The following is a 17,157-nucleotide window of genomic DNA, read 5'->3' on the forward strand; positions in this document are numbered from 1 at the left end:
ATATCCACTAGTAAACTTGGAGTTCTTCGTGTCAAAAATCCAATTTGCATCACAATATCCTTTTAGAACCGCAGGAAATTTTGTATACAATATTCCATAACTTGAAGTGTATTTCAAATATCCAAGCACTCTCATTAATATTTTCCAATGATCCTCACTTGGATTACTTGTGAATCGACTAAGTTTATTTACGATATATGCAAGAACAAGATGGGTACAGTTAGTTAAGTACATTAAAATTCCTATCACCCTTGCATATTCCACTTGTGAAACATGTTTTTCTCTATTTTTGGCTAAATATGTACCAAATTCCATAGGTGTTCTAGCCGAAGGACGATTTGTGGCATTAACCATGGAGAACATTTTCTACATAATGAGTTTGGGATAAAATAAATCCAGCAGATGTTCTAGAGACTTTAATCCCTAGAATAATATCACACAATCCCAAATCCTTCATATCAAAATGTTGTCTCAACATCTTCTTTTTTTTCACAATCAATTCATGATTGCTTCCCATAATTAACATGTAATCCACATAAAGGCAAACAATTACATATTCATTTGTTATACCTTTAATATAGACACATTTGTCACATTCATTGATTTTAAAACCATTTGACAACATTGCAGTGTCAAACTTTTGATGTCACTGCTTAGGTGCTTGTTTAAGTCCATAAAATGACTTGACAAGTTTACACATCTTTTATTTTTTTTCGGGTACAATAAACCCTTCTGGTTGTTTTATATATATTTCTTCTTCCAACTCTCCATTAAAAAATGAAGTTTTAACATTAATTTGATGAATCTCAAGATCATGCAATGCAGCAATAGCTATGAGAACACAAATGGATGTTATTCTAGAAACTGGAGAGTAGGTATCAAAGAAATCATATCCTTTTTTTTGTCTAAAACCTTGAACCACTAGTCGAGCTTTATATTTATCTATAGATCCATCTTATTTGTATTTTATTTTAAGTATCCACTTGGATCCCAAAGGTTTAAATCCTGGAAGGAGATCAATCAACTCCCAAGTATTATCATGCATGATGGAATCTATTTTATTTTGTATGGCTTCCTTCCAAAAAGGAGCCTCGGGATTTGATAAAGCTTCTTAAAGAGTTCTTGGTTCATTATCTAACATGTATGTTAAAAAATCAGGACCAAAAGACTTTTCAACTCTTACGCGCTTGTTACATCTTGGTTCTTCATTGGTTTGTGGAATTTCAATTGTATTTTTATAAGTTCGCTTGTTCGAACTTATTTCTTTCCTTTCTTTACAAGGAAATATATCTTCAAAGAACATCGCATTTGTGAGACCTCGGTTTTAAACTTATAATCTCTTATTAAACAATAATTAAGCATACAAGATCTAAGATTAAAAGCAATAAAAAAAAAATTTGAAGAACAAGGCCTCGCTCAATCGATAAAACTCAACTGATCGAGCGAGCATGGTTTTATACTCTGCTGTCCGCCTCAAGACCAGCTCCGCTTGATCGGTAACATTCAACCGATCGAGCGGGCAAGTTTTGAAAAAAACAGAACATAAGCCACAACTCCCTCGCTCGATCGGTTAATCTCTACCGATCGAGCGAAGGCAGCTCTGTACAAAAACTTCAGAAATAGACTTACCAACTTAACTCCAATATCTGATCCAATACATAACGAAGAATATAATACATGCAACGACAACATTCAATCCACAGTATTCGAATATTAGATACTACAAACATCAGACAATTTTGAGTTCTAAACATGCTTCAATTATAAACTAGATTGACATGCTGATTCTACTTCTAAACTGAGTCTCACTTCTATTCCTTGATCTCGAAGCTAACCAAGCCTCCTCTGACTCGATCCTGCCCCACCTGTTGCCAAGTACACATACAAAACAAAGCAACAGCCGGATAACTCCGGTGAGAATGATATTCCCACTAAAAGCAACATAACATGCAATAACAAGTAATATCTCAATAACATGATATAAAGACAATATATTCAATGTTAATACGAATGAAATGCATGTCTTTAAAAGTGGGATAACAATTTTGATAATCAAGGACTTACTGCTATGCTTTTGGGATCCCGAGGATGAGATCACGTAACAACTCACCGACTCTCCCAATCGAGGTGGTGCCACGTATCTCAATCCCCTAGACTTTGGTGCGACTATAAGGAGTATGCTGACACTAGGTGAATTTCTACAACCCAGACCACTCGCAATATAGCCCCCAAAACTTCTAAACAAAAAGGGTCATTCTGCCCGCTGAAATCAAAGACTTAGGCTCAAGATGAATGCATAAGAAAACGTAAAGCATTAAGCCATATAACAAAAGTTCAAAAAACAAAATACAAGTTCCCCATTCTAGAACAAGTATTGATGCAAGTATGTGATTTAAGGGAAACTCAAGAACCATCTGTCTCGAGTGTTCTATCCTGCTTAAACGATGACTGCTTGTACCTTTCAATTCGAATAGCTCAAACTCTGGATAAGCTACAAAAGAGGTTATATCAAAATATATACAACCTAAAACAACAAAAAACGCTCAAGGTAAACTCTTTACCGCTCTTCGTCTAACTCTTCGACGATCGACTTCTGCTAACTCTGGGCTCAGCCGACTTCAAATGAATCTGTACGGAGGCAAAAGAAGATTAACAATGACGAACAAACCCAATAGCCAAATTTCAACAATTCAAATGGTTCAAAATCCCAAAACTCAAACCGGCGGCATAACGACTATATTCTGATCAAATCGGAAACACAGACAGCAGTACAACATTGCAAATAACTCAAAACAATGCTAAAACATCCAAAACAATTCAAATCCAACACATCTCAAAATCCACTTTTTCGAATTATGCTTCCGAAAAACATAACAAATCCGAACGACGCTCTATTTCAAAACCGACTGAGAATAATCGATAAGAACTATCTCAAGAACGACATAACCGAAACTCAATCCATTCTAACAACATCCAAAAATAGAAGTATAACTAATCGGAGAAATACTTACTATAGAACGAAGCTCTCGCTGTCGGGATCGCTAATCTGCCTTCGGATTAAAATTCTATGGGACGGATCGACCGGAAAATGAAATCTGAAAGCTTGAAGATCTTGTTTCTCTTCTTCAATGGAGAGAGCACGATGGAGGGATGAAGGAGATGATAATGAGACTTAGTCAACACAATTCCAAGACCTAATAATATAACAAATCCCATTTTTGCGTTTTAGTCCCTGAAATTTCCAAAAATTACAAAAAGGTCCTTGATAAAATCAAAACGGCCCTCGAATAATAAAATCTCCGGTTATCTCAAATAAACTCAATTAAGATAAATTTGGGGTGTTACAGCATTCCTTGATTCCATGATTGTCCCTTCCTTTACATCAGGAATTGTTGACTTATGCACTAAGAATCAATATGCAGTACTATTGTATGCATAACCAATAAATATGCATTCAACCATTTTAGGTCCAATTTTTATCTGTTTTGTCTTAGGTACTTCTACTTTAGCCAAACACCCCAACACTTTGAGGTATTGGTAAGAAGGTTTACGACCTTTTCACTGTTCATACGGTGTTTCATCTTTACCTTTGACCGGTATCTTATTAAGAATGTGAGTTGTTGAGATAATCGCTTCACCCCACATATTTTGAGGTAAGCCAGAATTTATTAACAACGCGTTCATCATTTTCTTTAAGGTTCGATTCTTGCGTTTTGCAACGCCATTAAATTGAGGAGAGTATGGGGCTGTCGTTTGATGAATGATGCCCAAAGTTGAGAAAAATTCTTCAAAAGGAGCCACATATTCTCCACCTCGATCACTTCGAATCATTTTTATCTTTGAACTTCGTTGATTTTCAACCTCGGTCTTATATTTCTTGAAAGCTTCGATTGCTTCATCTTTTCTTTTCAATAAATATACATAACAAAATATGGTGCAATCATGAATGAATGTTATAAAGTACTTATTTTCACCTCGTGTTTGTACCATTTTTAAATCACATACATCAGTATGTATTAATTCAAATGGCATATTACTTCTTGTGACAGTATGAAATGGAGCTTTTGCCATTTTTGCTTCAACACAAATCTCACACTTGATTTGTGGATTTCTTTTAAACGTAGGTATTACATTTAAATTTGCAAGTCTTTGCAACGTATTGAAGTTAACATGTCCTAATCGTTCATGCCATAAATCATAACTTTCAGTCAAGTAAGCAGAACCAACAATTTTATTCTTCTTCTTAGGGCGGATAAAATTCATTACATTTAACTTAAAGAGACCCCTATCTTGGTACCCTTTACCAACAAATACACTAGATTTTGTCAACACAAACTTATTGGACTCAAACACCATTCTAAATCCTGCCTTACTCAAGAGAGAACCAGAAACTAAGTTCTTTATAATCTCTGACACATGCAACATATTCTTGAGCGTCACCTCTTTGCCCGAGATCATTTTCAACACCACGTTTCCTACTCCAAAGACTTCAGACGTTGTAGAGTTTCCCATGAACAGCTTTTGATCACCAACGGTGGCATAGGTGAAATACATATCTTTTTTGGCACAAATGTGGCTCGTAGAGTCAGTATCGATCCACCATCTTCTTGGATCATCCACCATGTTGGTCGCTAAAATAACAGCACTTAAACCAATATCAGAAATTTCCAATGGCACATACCTTTCTTCAACCACGTTTGCTTGCTTTGGTTTTTGATTTTGTTATTTTTCTTTGGAAGTCGACAGTCCCTTGCCATATGATTCGGTTTGCCACAGTTGTAGAAATCTTGGAATTTCTTTGCTTTTCCCTTTTACTTTCCATCATAGGGGCGCTTTCTCTTGTGATTCATACTCGATTCCGCCAGATTTTCTTTGGCCTCGATTTTCATCATATTTTTATGTGACTTGTCCTCGGTGTTTCTGTTATCCTCCTCGATGCGAAGCCTCACAATAAGTGAAAGAGTGGGTGCCCGGTTAGCCAACTTGTGGCTAAGGGCTTTTATGACTCTATGTAAAACAATCTTTTGTTTAAATATAATTTACACTTTTATAATGGCATTTACTTTATCTTTCTTCATATTGTTATATTATGATATACTATTATTGTTTTGATAAAGATCTTGAATATACTATAGTTTATGTAAGATGTGGTAGCACATGGGGATGGCTATCATGAAACACATCTTATAGTCACTGTATATTCTAAACAGTTCCTAGTCAATTGAGCCGTCCACAAATAAGGATAAGGATCGCTCGAGATTGAGACTAGCATTTGCGATGCCGAGTACCACGTTTCATTGGTATGGAACATAGAGATGTTCAAAGCATGCAAATGGATATTCATATGATGAATGATCGAACTACCCTATTCGGACTTTCCAAATGGTTATCACTTATCGAGTGGATAAAGTTCGCGGTTTTGGTTGTACATCATTAGTCCTTATTACTTGAAACATCATTGAGACTCTATATGCTAGTACTGTACTTTGACTCGTTTACCAACTCTATTGGGGTCATCAGGTGTCGGGATTGGGTACAGTTATGACACATATAGGAGTCGATGTTTTGTTGTCAAGGATTCACCACATACTTGCGAGTGTGGATATCCTATGCGATCTGAGGAGATATTAGTGTGACGAATCTCTGGCCAGAGTACATGATGTGTTTTAGGTTAATGGGTTATCCTAGTAACACATGTGATGTCACTATTTGATCTCCAAGATGTTATGCATAGTTATCGAATCTCGAACGACTCTCGATGCACCAATGGTTGTTGATTCGATCGGGATATATGGATGAAGGGACCGTACTGTACGCTAACCAAAATCTACTGGTTCTTGCAGGCACTATCAGTAATACCTAGGGAATCATGGGGCGATGTTTCTAGGCGCTCTTACCATGATTCGATGGGTAAGTCGGAAATTGTTGTTCCGAGTCACAAGGAGTTGTGAGCCCACGGCTAGCTGTATTCCTGAACCATTGAGGGTTACACAAGTAATGGATTACTAAAACCCCGTAGAGATAGTTAAATTTAAAGAGTTAAATTTAATTAAAGAGAAGTTGGACTTCTTAACTAAAGGGAGTGGGATTTCCTAAAATGACATAGGGATGGGCATTTTTGTAAATCACTGAATTCGGATTCAGAAAAATTATCTTGACTCTAAAAGATGCAAAAATGGTTTCTGTGCACATTGGTGAAATCAGTTTATCAATCGGAGTCACGGTGAATTTTATATTAATTTCTATAACAACAGGCTTGGCTTGTTGGGCTTAAGTTATGGATTGTGGGCTTTAAGAAGTTAGAGTCCTGATACAATTATAACTAGAAATTATCTATAAATAGAGGTGTTGGGTTCGAAAATCACACACATTGTATATTGCAATTTTTGAATTTCAGCCTATATTATTCAAGGGGATTTTCGAAATCCTCTGTCCCTTTTGGAGAAAATTCGGGTTGTGTTTTTGTGAAAAATTAAAATCTGAATTAACAGATCATATCTGTTTATTCTCTACGCAAACTTCTGATTGATTTCTAGTGCAGTCAATCAGAGGGTTTTATTTTCTATTCGTGGACCTGATTGAAGAAACGTTCGTTCATCAGTTCCGGGGATATACAACAAGAGCAGATTAAATTCTGTTGGTGTCCATAATCTCGATTCAAGATTTTAAGGTAAAATATTTAATAGTGATTATTTGTTTTACTTACACAATTTAATCGTAACGTTTTGATACCCAGATATGAAATCGTTCCATATTAATAAAATAAATTTTTAAACTTCCGCTGCACCGGGTATCAATTCTAATTGATCTGAACACAGTTTTCCAACAGTGGTATCAGAGCCAGGTTGCTCAGATCAAACGATTAAATTAATCGATTGTACAAAATTTTTAAGCCTCGGTTTTTTGAAACAAAACAAATTTTTAAAAATCAAAATTTTGACGGGCAAAATACGGGCAGCGATCGGATCGCTGCCCAATGGGCAGCGACGGGCTGTCCGGGATTGTCTCGGGCAGCCCGGATTAAAATTTTATTTTTTAAAAAATTTTTGAATTTTTGAAATTCTAGTTTTTGATCCGATCGAAAATTGTTTTTGATTAGATCACGAGGCATCGGATCGAATTGTTCGAGTCCGAAATTTTTAAAATTGATTTTTGGATAAATTTGAATTTTTGGAAAATTTATAAATTTTATCCGTTAAATTAGATTTTATAAAATTAATTATTTTGGTACAATTGATGATAAGATATGATCTTATGGATAGATAAGATAAAATATGATTTTATCTTTTTTAATTATGATGCCATTGCATGTTTATCCAATTATTTTAATTATTAAATTAATTATTGGATAAAAGGATGATCGATTGCCATGACCAATATTTTAGGTGTATGTTAGGTGATTTACATTTGTCTTATTGTTGTTGGTGTTTATTAATGGGCTTGGTTAATAGCCCAAATATGATTGTCATATGTAATAAAAGTGGGCCTGGTTTATGCCCATTCCCACCCCTAAAATGTATCCCATATTTGTCATCGAAATTTATTGTAAATTTATTAGACTTATTGGGAGACAAAGATTTGAAAAAATGGTGGGCCCAGCAGACAATGAAGACCGAAGAAATGTAAATTGGAAGCACAATCTAATAGAATTGCATTGCATACTTACATATCACCTAGGATTGGACTTAGACTCGTGATTGGCAACCACGGGTCGATTAGTTAATGGGATCGATCATCCTTAAATAATATATGATATTATTGATGTATGCATGTTTAGACAAAATTGTATGAATCCCGCAAGCATACATAAATTGCATGATGAGACAAATTTTCAAAATTAAAAATCCCTCATTTTAAATATGATTTAAAATTGATATTAAGATTAATAAAAGGGAATTTAAATATTGTTTAAATATTTCTACCTGCCATCAACGATCAATGTATGAGATGCTACCCGCGGATACGGTCCGGCTCATATTATTGGGGGATCCACATGGCGACCGTCCATCACAACTTAATATTGATGGGTTATCTTGACGTGTCATAATAAACGGCGTCATATTATTGAGCCCTTATTGGACATGAGGTAAAAACATGGGGGTTACTTTGGAAGTAATTGGGCTCTACCTTTTGAAAATTATGGTTGGCTGATATTATTCGGGATCATGATTTGTCAATTGGACTCCATGTTCTCACTAAGAAAAACAGTTTTCCGGTTTCACTAGAGGGTAGTGAAATCGTTAAAATAGTGGGAGTGTAATTCATAAAATAAAATTCTCCATATTTTATGTCTTAGTAAATTAATTAAACAAATCACTGATTATTGTCTGTTTCCTCTTCAGTATTATATTACGATGAATCCACGCAATCCACTGTTTTAAATTCTCGAACAAAACAAATTGACTGGCACAAACTATACGGTATGGTTCCGTAAGTTGAAAATTATTCTAAACTCAGAGAAAATTTTCTACGTGTTAGAAAAGAATCCTCCAAAGGAAGCACCGGCTAATATAAGTCCGGAAGAATTGGCAAAACTTGATCAATGGTGGGACCATGATATCAAGGCTAAATGCTATATGCAAGCTTCAATGTCTGATGAACTCCAGAGGCGATTTGAGGATGCCGTGAATGCTGCTGACATACACGTGAACCTCAAAGAACTTTTTGGAGCTCAGTCAAGGTCGGAGAGGTATGCCACCATCAGAGAGCTCATGACGAGCCGCATGCGAGATGGGACTTCGGTCCGTGAGCATGGGGTGCGCATGATTGGGCTCATTGAAAAGTTGGTAACACTCGACTTGACTTTGGAGCATGAACTTAGCGCGGACTTGTTGCTTCTATCACTTCCTTCATCGTTTGACGGTTTTGTGATGAACTTCAATATGAATAAGATAGAGGCCACCCTTGAAGAGATGGTCAATATGCTTGTCACATATGAAGCCACACTAAAGAAGGATAAACCGGTACTCTTGGTTGGCTCCTCTTCTAACTCTAAGAAAGGACCAAGTGGAAAGGGTAAGAAACGTTCTGCCCCGCCCAAGAAGATTGTACCAAATAAGAAGGGAAAGGCCAAGGCTTCAAATGGAATAAAAGATGAAAACGTTTGTCATTACTGCAAGAAACCCGGTCATTGGAAACATAACTGCAAGGAATACCTCGAACAGTTGCGAACTGCAAAGGGTATGTTTTACATTGAAATAAATGTTTCACTTAATACTTCTTCTTGGGTATTGGATACCGGATGTGGATCTCACAATTGCAATGATTTGCAGGTGATGACAAGAAGTCGTAAGCTAAGGATGGGTGAGACCCAGCTAAGGCTCGAAAATCGTTCTAGAGTCGAAGCCAAAGCTATAGGAGACATTTATTTGGTTTTGAAGAACAATTTTAAGTTATTTTTTAGAGATGTTTTATATGTTCCGGATTTGTTCAAAAACATTATATCTATTTCTATGCTTGATAGAGATGGTTTTTCTTGCAATTTTGTGAATGGGATTTGCAATATTTACAAGAATGAATGTTTGATTGGAAATGGACAACTTGAAAACGATCTATATAGCTTAAAATTAAAAGACGTTCCAATTAATTATGTTGATAAATCGGTAACAACAATTAAAAGGAAGGACGATAGTCAAAACCCGGCAAACCTTTGGCATGCTAGGCTAGGTCATATTTCCTCAAGGAGGATGAACAAGCTAGTGGGAGAGGGCATATTTGATATGTCTGATATTAACTCTCTACCTAATTGTGAGTCCTGCCTAAAGGGAAAAATTACTAAATCTCCTTTCAAAGGGAAACCTGAGCGTAGTCAAAATCTGTTGGATTTGATCCATACAGATGTTTGCGGTCCATTTAGGATTGGCACTAAATGTGGCAACACCTACTTTATTACCTTTACTGATGATCATTCTAGGTATGGGTATTTATATTTAATCAAATATAAGTATGAAGCATTTGAAAAGTTCAAAGAATTCAAGGTTGAAGTAGAAAACAAACTAGGTAAAAGTATTAAGGCACTTTAATCGGATCGAGGTGGAGAATACTTAAGTACCGAGTTTTTGGACTATCTAAAAGAGAATGGGATTCTCTCTCAGTGGACTCCTCCTATGACACCTCAGCTTAATGGTGTTTTGGAGCGTCGCAATCGAACTTTGTTGGACATGGTTCGATCCATGATGAGCTTCACTGAGCTCCCACCTTCGTTTTGGGGCTACACGCTTGAAACGGCGGTATTGTTGTTAAACAACATCCACACTAAAGCAGTAAATAAAACACCATACGAGTTATGGAATGGCAAAGCTCCTAAGTATTCGTACTTGAGGATTTGGGGATGTCCTGCTTACGTGAAGCAGACAGTGGGAGATAAGTTGGATAGTCGATCCACCTTATGTTATTTTGTAGGGTATCCAAAGAATTCAATTGGATATTATTTCTATCATCTTGTTGAAACAAAAGTGTTTGTTTCAAGGAATGCCACCTTCTTGGAGAAGGAGTTCTTATTGGATAAGAAAGGCAAGATGATGGAACTCGAAGAAATTCGAGAAGAACCCGAGATACAAAATAGTGATCCTACACCTCAAGAATCATCACAAGACATGCCTATTACTAGGAGATCCGAGAGGACTTCTAGGCCTCCTATTAGATATGGTCTTCTTCTTGAAGGGGATCAAAGTGAACCCGACATTGGATGTGATCCAAGAAACTTCAAGGAAGCAATTTCTGATGCGGATTCGAATTTATGGCTTGAAGTTATGCAATCGGAAATAGACTCGATGCATTCTAACCAAGTTTGGTCTTTAGTAGATCCTCCCGATGGAATTGTTCCAATTGGGTGCAAATGGATCTACAAGAGAAAGCTTGGGCCTGATGGAAAGGTATTGACCTACAAGGCACGATTGGTGGCAAAAGGTTATACTCAAAGACAAGGAGTTGACTATGATGAAACCTTTTCACCAGTCGCAATGTTCAAGTCCATAAGAATCCTTATTGCCATAGCAGCATGGTATGACTATGAGATATGGCAAATGGATGTAAAGACTGCATTTCTTATGGAAACATTAAGGAAGAGATCTATATGACGCAGCCTTAGGGATACACATCCATGGGAAGCGAGTATAAGGTATGCAAGCTTCAGAGATCAATCTATGGTCTCAAACAAGCATCAAGAAGTTGGAACCAGAAATTTGATGAAACAATAAAAGATTTTGGTTTCATCAAGAACCCGGAGAAACCATGCGTGTACAAGAAAGTAGTTAAGAATGCGGTAACATTCTTAGTACTTTATGTTGATGACATCCTAATCATGGGGAATGATGTAGGGATGTTGCAGTCAACAAAGATATGGTTATTAGGTAGATTCTCGATGAAGGATTTAGGTGAGGCATCCTATATTCTAGGAATTCAGATCTATAGAGATAGATCTAAAAGAATGATAGGACTCACTCAATCAACCTACATCGACACCATATTGAAAAGGTTTTCTATGGATGAGTCCAAGAGAGGACATCTACCTATGTGTCATGGAGTTTCTCTATCCAAGTCTATGTGTCCCAAGACTGACGAAGAGATAGAGAAGATGACACACGTGCCATATGCGTCAGCCATAGGTAGTATCATGTATGGGATGATATCTACCAGACCGGATGTGGCCTATGCTCTGAGCGTCACGAGCAAATACCAAGCCAATCCCGGTCAAATGCATTGGAAAGCCGTGAAGGATATTCTTAAGTACTTGCGAAGGACTAAGAATTTGTTCATGGTTTATGGAGGGAGAGAATTGAAGTTGGAAGGCTATACCGACTCTAGCTTCCAATGTGACGTGGATGACTCAAAATCAACCTCTGGATTTGTATTCGTGCTCAATGGCGGTGCTGTCTCTTGGAAGAGTTCCAAGCAGGACACCACAGCGGATTCCACCACTGAGGCAGAATACATTGCAGCATCAGCTGCTGCTAAAGAGGCGGTTTGGATAAGGAAATTCATCCAAGAGTTGGGTGTAATTCCTGAAGTTGTTGGTCCAGTCCCGGTGTACTGTGACAACACGGTTGCCGTTTCTCAGGCAAAGGAACCAAGGTTTCATCAGAAGTACAAACACGTACTGAGGAAATACCACATCATCCGGGAGATCGTGGAAAGAGAAGACATCAGTGTCGAGAGAGTGGCCTCTACAGACAATATCGCTGATCCGCTTACTAAGCCCTTGCCAGGACCATTGTTTGACAAACATCGCGAAGCAATGGGATTACGTAGTATGACTAGTTGGCTTTAGGGCAAGTGGGAGATTGAAAGAGTGGGTGCCCGGTTAGCCAACTTGTGGCTAAGAGCTTTTATGACTCTATGTAAAACAATCTTTTGTTTAAATATAATTTACACTTTTATAATGGCATTGACTTTATCTTTCTTCATATTGTTATATTATGATATACTATTGTTGTTTTGATAAAGACCTTGAATATACTATATTGTATGTAAGATGTGGTAGCACATGGGGATGGCTATCATGAAACACATCTTATAGTCACTGTATATTCTAAACAGTTCCTAGTCAATTGAGCCGTCCGCAAATAAGGATAAGGATCGCTCGAGATTGAGACTAGAATTTGCGATGCCGAGTACCACGTTTCATTGGTATGGAACATAGAGATGTTCAAAGCATGCAAATGGACATTCATATGATGAATGATCGAACTACCCTATTCGGACTTTCCAAGTGGTTATCACTTATCGAGTAGATAAAGTCCGCGGTTTTGGTTGTACACCATTAGTCCTTATTACTTGAAACATCATTGAGACTCTATATGCTAGTACTGTACTTTGACTCGTTTACCGACTCTATTGGGGTCATCAGGTGTCGGGATTGGCTATAGTTACGACACATATAGGAGTCGATGCTTTGTTGTCAAGGATTCACCACATACTTGCGAGTGTGGATATCCTATGCGATCTAAGGAGATATTAGTATGACGAATCTCTGGCCAGAGTACATGATGTGTTTTAGGTTAATGGGTTATCCTAGTAACACATGCGATGTCACTATTTGATCTCCAAGATGTTATGCATAGTTATCGAATCTCGAACGACTCTCGATGCACCAATGGTTGTTGATTCGATCGGGATATATGGATGAAGGGACCGTACTGTACGCTAACCAAAATCTACTGGTTCTTGCAGGCATTATCAGTAATACCTAGGGAATCATGGGGCGATGTTGCTAGGCGCTCTTACCATGATTCGATGGGTAAGTCGGAAATTATTGTTCCGAGTCACAAGGAGTTGTGAGCCCACGGCTAGCTGTATTCCTGAACCATTGAGGGTTACACAAGTAATGGATTACTAAAACCCCGTAGAGATAGTTAAATTTAAAGAGTTAAATTTAATGAAAGAGAAGTTGGACTTCTTAACTAAAGGAAGTGGGATTTTCTAAAATGACATAGGGATGGGCATTTTTGGAAATCACTGAATTCGGATTCAGAAAAATTATCTTGACTCTAAAAGATGCAGAAATGGTTTCTGTGCACATTGGTGAAATCAGTTTATCAATCGGAGTCACGATGAATTTTATATTAATTTCTATAACAACAGGCTTGGCTTGTTGGGCTTAAGTTATGGATTGTGAGCTTTAAGGAGTTAGAGTCCTGATACAATTATAACTAGAAATTATCTATAAATAGAGGTGTTGGGTTCGAAAATCACACACATTGTATATTGCAATTTTCGAATTTCAGCCTATATTATTCAAGGGGATTTTCGAAATCCTCTATCCCTTTTGGAGAAAATTCGGGTTGTGTTTTTGTGAAAAATTACAATCTGAATTAACACATCATATCTGTTTATTCTCTACGCAAACTTCTGATTGATTTTTAATGCAGTCAATCAGAGGGTTTTATTTTCTATTCGTGGACCTGATTGAAGAAACGTTCGTTCATCAGTTCCGGGGATATACAACAAGAGCAGATTAAATTCTGTTGGTGTCCATAATCTCGATTCGAGATTTTAAGGTAAAATATTTAATAGTGATTATTTGTTTTACTTATACAATTTAATCGTAAAGTTTTGATACCCAGATATGGAATCGTTCCATATTAATAAAATAAATTTTTAAACTTCCGCTGCACCGGGTATCAATTCTAATTGATCTGAACACAGTTTTCCAATAATAAGGTCTTCAAGTTTTAACTCCTTACGTTTGTGCTTACGGTAGTTCTTGAAGTCCTTCTATTGCGACGACAACTTCTCAATGATAGACGGAACTTGGAAAGGTTCATTGATTTCAACCCCTTCGGCCAATAAGTCATGCAAGATAATCTATATTTCTTGCACTTGACTCATCACTGTTTTTGAGTCTATCATCTTGAATTCCAGAAATTTTCCAACCACGAACTTCTTTATTCTTACATCTTCAATTTTGTATTCTTCTCCAAGGAATCCTAGAGTTCCTTGGCAGTCTTGACAGAGGAGTAGACACTATAGAGAGTGTCATCAAGGTCATTCAAAATATAGTTTCTGCACAAGAAATCGATGTGGTTCCATGCATCAATCTCGGTCCTCCTTTGGGTGTCAGAATAGCCTTCAACAACGACAAGGGGATCCTCCTTGAGAAATCTAGACAGATTGAGTGTGGTGAGATAAAACAGCATCTTCTGCTGCCAACTTTTGAAGTCGGCACCAGAAAACTTTGGTGATTTTTTTCCATGTGCGGGGGCTAAAGCGAGCGGAGTGAACGAGACAGTAGACATCTTCAGAATTCGAGAAATACAAAGATTTCGTCTTGCGATTGTTATGAAGATGTACTCCAAATTCTTAACAACACAAAAACAACAATAGGAGCAGCAACAATGAACAAGTCGAGGTGAGAGAATCTCTCTATCCGCAAGACAAAATTGCCCATTAACAGTGCTCAACGTTAGCGGCAATCGTCTCTAAGATACAATGACTCACGATCGAGATATAGCAGCACAAAAAATATCTCAAACTTCAACGAACGAAAATATGTATCAACTTTTCTTTTGTGAGAGAGATGGAATAATTTGCAAAAAATATTCAAATCTGATGTTTCACGTTAATAGATGTCCAAGTTCATTTTTTGTGCGTTATAACCATCGTATATATATACTTATACACCAAACAATATGTTTAAAGGCCTAAGGATGCAACCCATGACAGAAAAAGCCCAAAAAAAGTCGTGACTTTTCGGAATACAGCTAGCGTGCTCGAGCGGTAAGTTTTTACCGCTCGAGCGACAAACACTCTATTACACACTTTTGACGCTGCGCTCGAGCGGTAAAATTTTACCGCTCGGGCGGCCAACCTTAGCCAATCTTTCTGTCCCGCAGGTGGAGTGGTGCGCTCGAGCGGTAATATTTGTCAGCTCGAGCGCACACAATAAAATAATAATAAATATTATTTTAACTAAATTTTATCCAAAAAAATAATTGGATCATAAGATCCCACCCCACCTTACCTCACCGCACCGAGCCGGTCGGCCGCGTGAGCGTGTGTGTTAGTTGCATCGACTAGCGTCTTGCTGTTTTATTACAAAACATCCGGTGCCCTAAGGGTCCAATCCCATAATCCAAAGTTGGATTATATAAGGTGAAAAATACATTGGAGTTGTTCCAATATGGGACAAGCCATTTCGCTCCAATTCATTCACCAATTTTCCAACAATTGGGACAAGCCTTTCAAGCCCATTTCAAATCATTTCTTCCTACAATTCATTCAATATTTTCCAACATCACGTTATTTTCTAATTGAGAATTTTAAATTTTTTCTTTGCTTGACATGTTGTTAATTTGATCTTATCATGTTTATCTTAATTGATTTGCATTGAATATCTTATCTCTTGTTTAAAAATATGAATTACACCTTATCAAATTTGTTGATAAAATATTTTATCCTAACAAATTTGTATTTGAATTTTGGGTAGGATTTCCAAAAAAATTAAAGATCTATTTAAGAAGAGAATCCTACACAAATGTTGAGTGCAGAGAGTAGAGAACGTAGAGTGGAGAAAAGAAAAGTTAATTACTGCAGAGATTCACAAGTTGAAGCTTTGAAGATTTGAAAATTTTCTGAAGTACTCCTTGTCGTTACACAGTGTTGCCGAGTAGTGTTGGAAACACTGAAGAACACGCGAGTGAAGTGTTATTCTGAAAGTGGTTCATTGGTTTTTCTGTTTTTCGGCACATGTGTTTAGAACTTCCTATTGGTTTTTTTATTCTAGTTCTTACTAGTTTTTAGGAAGTTATTTATTTTCTCACCTAGTTGAAAAAAGTAGGTTTTCATATTCAATCACTAGTTGGTTTTTGTGTAAACTGGTTTGTTTTTTTCTAGTGATTATTTTGCCCTGAGACACCGCACAAGTATTGATTACTTGTGCATAAATTTCTGTGTTAATTATTTACTTTTATTTAGTCATTTCGTTGTGTAGTGTGTCTTGAAGTGTTGATCACAATAAGAGATAACAGTTACTCTGAAATTTATTGTTGGTATTTCCTGATCGAAACTGTCAAAACCCTTGCATACTTCTAATCAAATATTGATGTCTCATTAATGACAACAATTTAACAAACGCAAGATGAAAACTATTTAATTTCTAAATTAAATAGTCAAAAAATATATTTTTATCTTTAATATCACTAAACTAACATCTCAGTGATTAAAATTTCCAAAATTTTTCCTTTTACTTCAAAATTTTGCATATTAATGTCAAACATAATAATGAATGATTCTAAGACATCGTACTACCTCATACTTGATTCATGTAGGGACGTAAACAAACCGAACTGTTCACAAGCTATTTGGAGCTCGGCTCGTGAAAAAGCTCCTTTGAGCTAGTTCGTCAGCTTATCCAGCCAAGCCCGAGCTTAATTCTGAGCTCGAAAATTTTCACGAGCCGAGCTTGAGGTTAAGGATGTTCGGCTCGTTAGCTCGCGAACATATTCGTTAATACGCTCGGAAGCTCGAGCTCGCTCGTTTAGGTGGCTCGTTAGCTCAGGCTCAAGCTCGGCTCGTTTAGTGGCTCGCTAGCTCGAGCTCAGTCTCGGCTCGTTTAGTGGCTCGTCAGATTGAGCTTGGTTTCGGGATCGGTCTTGACTCATTTTGTTGACTCGTGAATATATATTAGTTTTTATGATTTCTCGAACTCGGTTCGTTTAG

Source organism: Henckelia pumila, chromosome 3 (assembly GCF_033568475.1).
Source record: "Henckelia pumila isolate YLH828 chromosome 3, ASM3356847v2, whole genome shotgun sequence".
In the NCBI taxonomy this organism is placed as follows: domain Eukaryota; kingdom Viridiplantae; phylum Streptophyta; class Magnoliopsida; order Lamiales; family Gesneriaceae; genus Henckelia; species Henckelia pumila.